We start from the raw sequence: 6,000 nt of genomic DNA, 5'->3' as shown, positions 1-6,000 counted from the left end.
TGTAAAACTAGAACACCATAATAATGCCATAACACAGATTTCACTGAGGTATAGCTATACATGCTAAAGTACATTATGGGGCTCCTGTAAAATAAGGAGTGTGCAGGTTCCAAAGCAGTTACCTACAGCATTCTGTTTGCAAGTCACAAAAATTTGCTTAGAAGTCGAATTTAAGTGTTTACCATTGCAAACCACAAAAGAAAAGTTAAACTATCTTCTTAAGAAACAGGAAGGAGCTTGGATTCTACCATGCCAAGTGGCAGAACATTAAAGAGAAAATGACAGACATTATAAAATGTAAATCCTCTTCATGTATTTTTTTACTTATATTTATCTTTATAATTACTAAGCTCCTCTCGTAATGCAACTGAAAATTAAAAGCAATTGACCCAATATATAGCATAATCATCATTATCCTGGGATCTTTGGTTTCTGTGGCTGGCTATTAAAGTTTGGGAAAACTTACTGCCCATCTACTCAAACATAACCTCAAATGTCAGATAAATAAATTACAGCACATCAATAAAGTAGAATACTATGCTGCCAATAAAAATGAAGCTACACCTCTATCTTTACTAGCAGGGTATGGCAGATTTTTAAAAACATATTACAAAATAGTATTATAGGGCTTCCCTGGTGGTGCAGTGGTTAAGAATCTGCCGGCCAATGCAGGGGACACGGGTTCAAGCCCTGGTCCGGGAAGATCCCACATGCTGCCGAGCAACTAAGCCCATGCACCACAACTACTGAGCCTGCACTCTAGAGCCCAGGACCACAACTACTGAAGCCCACATGCCTAAAGCCCGTGCTCCACAACAAGAGAAGCCACCACAATGAGAAGCCCACGCACTGCAATGAGGAGTCGCTCCCGCTCGCCACAACTAGACAAAGCCTGCGCGCAGCAACAAAGACCCAACGCAGCCAGAAATAAATAAAATAATATTTTTAAATTTTAATTTATTTATGGCTGTGTTGGGTCTTCGTTTCTGTGAGAGGGCTTTCTCTAGTTGCAGCAAGTGGGGCCCACTCTTCATCGCGGTGCGCGGACCTCTCACTATCGCGGCCTCTCGTGTGGAGCACAGGCTCCAGACGCGCAGGCTCAGTAATTGTGGCTCACGGGCCTAGCCGCTCCGTGGCATGTGGGATCTTCCCAGACCGGGGCACGAACCCGTGTCCCCACTAAAATAAATTTTTAAAAAATAGTATTATAGGGCTTCCCTGGTGGCGCAGTGGTTGAGAATCCGCCTACCGATGCAGGCGACACGGGTTCGTGCCCCGGTCTGGGAAGATCCCACATGCCGCGGAGCGGCTGGGTCCGTGAGCCATGGCCGCTGAGCCTGCGGGTCCGGAGCCTGTGCTCCGCAACGGAAGAGGCCGCAACAGTGAGAGGCCCGCGTACCGCAAAAAATAAAATAAAATAAAATGAGCTTGTAAAAAGTGTATATATACACAGAAAAAATGTTGAAGGATAAAACTAAAATGTAAAAGTGATTATCTTTGGATGGTGGGATTATAGAGGACTTTTATTTTCTTTATTACGTTTTGTTTTTTGCAATAAGTATACTGTATTTTTATCTGGAAAAAAAGACTTTCACATTTTGGGGGGGGAAAAGTCCTTATAAGATAATGTAGTTTTATGGATCCAAATACTAGAGGAGATTTTTGTTTTTATTTGTTTTAATTTATTTTACTTTATTTATTTTTGGCTGTGTTGGGTCTTTGTTGTTGCGCGTGGGCTTTCCCTAGTTGCGGCAAGTGGGGGCCACTCCCTGTTGCGGTTCCCGGGCCTCTCATTGTGGCGGCTTCTCCTGTTGTGGAGCACGGGCTCCAGGGGCACGGGCCCAGTAGTTGTGGCACACAGGCTCAGTAGTTGTGCCTCATGGGCTCTAGAGAACAGGCTCAGTAGCTGTGGCACACGGGCTTAGTTGCTCCGCAGCATGTGGGATCTTCCCAGACCAGGGCTTGAAGCCGTGTCCCCTGCATTGGCAGGCGATTCTTAACCACTGTGCCACCAGGAAAGTCCCAGATTTTTGTTTTGAAATCAGCAACAACCAGAAAGGATTCAACAAATTTCCAGCAATAGATAATGGTTGGGGAAAAAAGATCATTGTTTTTATGGTTTTGTTTATTATTGATAACTAGTATGCTTCGATTTAACAAATAATAACAACAAAAACCAAAAACAAACTGAAGAGGCATCTCCAGGAGTCAGACCACACAGATGTCAGTCCTGGCTGGGTTTAACTGAATTTGTGCCCTGAGCAAAGTGTTTAATATTTCTGAACCTGTTTCCTCGGCTGTCCAATATTTATTTATGACTTGCTTTATTCCAGAATGGATTCTAAGTGGCTTATTATCCAGAGGGATCAAATGTGTGAAAGCACTTTGAAAAGTATCACGCATCATGAGAATATAAGTGTAAACACTTTTTGTGCCACCTCATAATTCAACCAAATCATTTACTGATTGTCCACTACTGGTGCAGTAGTGTGTTCTGTCTTACAATTTACAAAAATATTTTCATATATATTGATTCATTTGCTCCTCACCCACCATGAGCTTGTAAACCATGCAGGCTCTATAGCATAGTAGTTAAAAGTGTTGTTTTCTGGTGCCAGACTGCCTGGATTTAAACTTGCTCTTCCTCTCTTCATTGTGTGGCCTTCAGCAAGTTCCCTAACATCTCTGAGCATTTCTGAACCTCAGTGTACCCGTCTGTAAAATGGAGTTAATAGTAGCACCAGCATCTTGGGACTTCCCTGACGGTCCAGTGGTTAGAACTCCACATTTTCACTGCAGAGGGCATGGGGTTGATCCCTGGTTGGGGAACTAAGGTCCCACATGCCACGTGGCATGGCCAAAAAAAAAAGTATCATCATCATCTTAAGGCTGATATGATCATTAAATGAGCTGATACATGTAAAGTATTTAGAAACAGCAGGTGGCACTAAGTAAGGACTCAATAGATACTAGCTCTTTTTAGGATAAATATTATCATCCCTATTTTAGATACAAGGAAACAGAAGGTCAGGGAAATTAAATGATTTGTCACAGCTTCAAACAGCAGAGATCAGATTCAAATCTAGATCGTCCAACTTTGAAAGTAACTTTTAGTCCATACAGTAATCATTCAATGAATGTGCTGCCTGAGTCTTTCCACTACACCACACTGCCCTGGGTGCACAGAATATGTAATAGACAATGCAAAAGAGACAGTCCCTACCCTGCAGATAATTATAATCTCATTGAGGAAAACTGGATTTTTTTTAATCCAGAAAAATATCAGTGATATTATTACTCAGCAGATAAGTCCTAGTTCCCCAAAATCAGAAATATGAGAGGTCACTGGGCACCAGAGCAGTGAAAGATGGTTTTTAGAAGACGTGGCATGTCAGTTGGAATCTGTGGTACTAGAAGGGGACCTGTTCTCTTGGGCCTAGATGCCGCAGGATTCTTAAGTGACTCGGTATCAGCAGCTGAAGCCATATGACCTTTGCAGCGCATGGGGAAAGCTCTCACTACAGAAACGTGGTCAGCGTCTTTCACAAGGGACTCTTCCTGCTTCTCCACGTGCCAGAGACCTCAGCCTAGAAAGAAAAGGAAAGAGGGGATGCAACCCTGGAGGAAATACACTGACGTGAGTCAAAGAGGCAGTTCCACTGGCCTGTTTTGCTATCCTTTGAGTCACCTGAATCTATAAATAAGCCTGAGAGACAGAGTAAAATTAGTCCCTCTGTTTTCTATGTAATGTTTGCACAAAAAGCATTTTTACAATTCTTTTAAGGGTGGCCCCTAAGCACAATTTATCCTGGCCTGAGAAAAGGTTTTAGGAATCAATCCTACAGTTATAACAAAAACCAGAAATGATGTAAAAATTAATTTTCCAACAGCTAACTCCATACACTCTTTGGCCTCCTACCAAGAGCATTAGAAATCTGCTATATGTTCCTTCAAAGTAAAGACCAAAGCCCAGAGGATATGAGGCTCTGACAAGCTTCCTCTTAGCTTTTTAAGGACTTTTTAAAAAGAGGAAACCCATAACTAATAAGAACCTGCTGTTTAAAAAAAAAAAAAGAGGCCAACTGAGATGTTTTATGTCACAATATTTTTTTAATTAATTAGATTTTTGGCTGTGTTGCGTCTTCGTTGTTGCACACGGGCTTTCTCTAGTTGTGGCGAGCAGGGGGTACTCTATTGCGGTGGCTTCTCTTGTTGCGGAGAATGGACTCTAGGTGTGCGGGCTTCAGTAGTTGTGGCACGCAGGCTCAGTAGTTGTGGCTCACGGGCTCTAGAGTGCAGGCTCAGTAGTTGTGGCTCACGGGCTTAGTTGCTCCACAGCATGTGGGATCTTCCCAGACCAGGGCTCGAACCCGTGTCCCCTGCATTAGCAAGCGGATTCTTAACCACTGCACCACCAGGGAAGTCCCTATGTCACAATATTTTGTTTTTTCTAGAGTAGCTGTACTTCGTGTGTAAATGATTCTATACTATGCTAGCACCTTTGGAGTGAAAAATCTTACCAGATATGAGACTGCAACCACCTCAAACCCCAACTTGAGGAAATGGTGCCAGTTTCCTGTTTAGGAAGACAAAACTGAGGAGGGGGACTTAGGGGAGGGGGGAATGAAGGCAGTCAAAAGGTACAAACTTCCAGTTATAAGATAAATAAGTACTAGGGATGTTATGTACAACATGATAATGAAAGTTGCTAAGAGAATAAATCCTAAGAGTTCTCATCACAAGAAAAAAAAATTAACTTTATACCTATTTGAGATGATGGGTGTTCACTAAACTTGTGATAATCACTTCATGATGTATGTAAGTCAAATCATTATGCTGTATACCTTATTCTTCTACAGTGCTGTGTGTCAATTATATCTCAATAAACTGGAAGAAAAAGAACAACTGAGGCCAGTTGTTCTGAGAACAACTGAGAAGGTGAGAAGGATGCACCATCCAGAAACAGAGCAGGGCTTCTGACTCATTGTTTCCTACTCAAGTTATTTTATTTCCTTAGTATGGGCACTGTCATTTCCCTGGAAGGATTCACGGTAAAATGGTTTACTTTTCCTTTAAGTGCATAGCCCCATCCTTGTTCTTTTAAAATCAGTCAGTCCTACAAGTTGCTTTAAAATTAGCCTGGGGGCTTCCCTGGTGGCGCAGTGGTTGAGAGTCTGCCTGCCGACGGAGGGGACACGGGTTCGTGCCCCGGTCCGGGAAGATCCCACATGCCGCGGAGCGGCTGGGGCCGTCCAGAACATGTGCTCCGCAAAGGGAGAGGCCACAATAGTGAGGGGCCCGCGTACTGCAAAAAAAAAAAAAAATTAGCCTGGGAAGTCCAAGAAGTGTTGGGACATCCGCAGTAACTGGGGCAGCCAGTTCCTGGTACCCAGTTCAGAGAACACCAAACTCCTCCGCCAAGCTATTCACACATGCCAGAGGATGATCTAGGACTTGACCAGGTGCCAGGGTGAGGTGGCTTATCCCAAGGAGAGGCAGACAGAGAACCATAAAGTTTAAGAGATGAAAGATATTGTAAATGAGAAAACTACAGACCCACACACAGGTGGCCATATTAAAATTTGTGCCCAGGTGCCCTGATTCCCAAAAAAAATAGGCAATCCAGTACTAAGGAATTAGGTGGTTTCATCAGCATTTCAAGTCTCGGTTAAGAGCTTCAAAATCGACATCCTCAGAACCATAATGACACTGTTTAATATTATGAAAGTAAAGAGTATGTGTTACACATATATACTGAAATATTTACAGATGAAATTATAGGCATAATGTTTAAGATTTACTTTAAATTCCTTCTGTATCAAAAGAAAAATAGGAAGAGATAGGTAGATGAAATAAAAGCAGCACAATATTGATAACTGTTGAAACTGAGGGATGGGTACATGAAAGTTCATTATATTATTCGCTCTAATTTTGTATATGTTTAAATTTTTCATAATAAAGTTTTCTTTGTTTTATTTTTAAGCAGAGGACTTGAATACC

The sequence above is a fragment of the Pseudorca crassidens genome, chromosome 20 (assembly GCF_039906515.1).
Source record: "Pseudorca crassidens isolate mPseCra1 chromosome 20, mPseCra1.hap1, whole genome shotgun sequence".
Classification (NCBI taxonomy): Eukaryota; Metazoa; Chordata; class Mammalia; order Artiodactyla; family Delphinidae; genus Pseudorca; species Pseudorca crassidens.
This window is presented reverse-complemented; position numbering follows the sequence as displayed.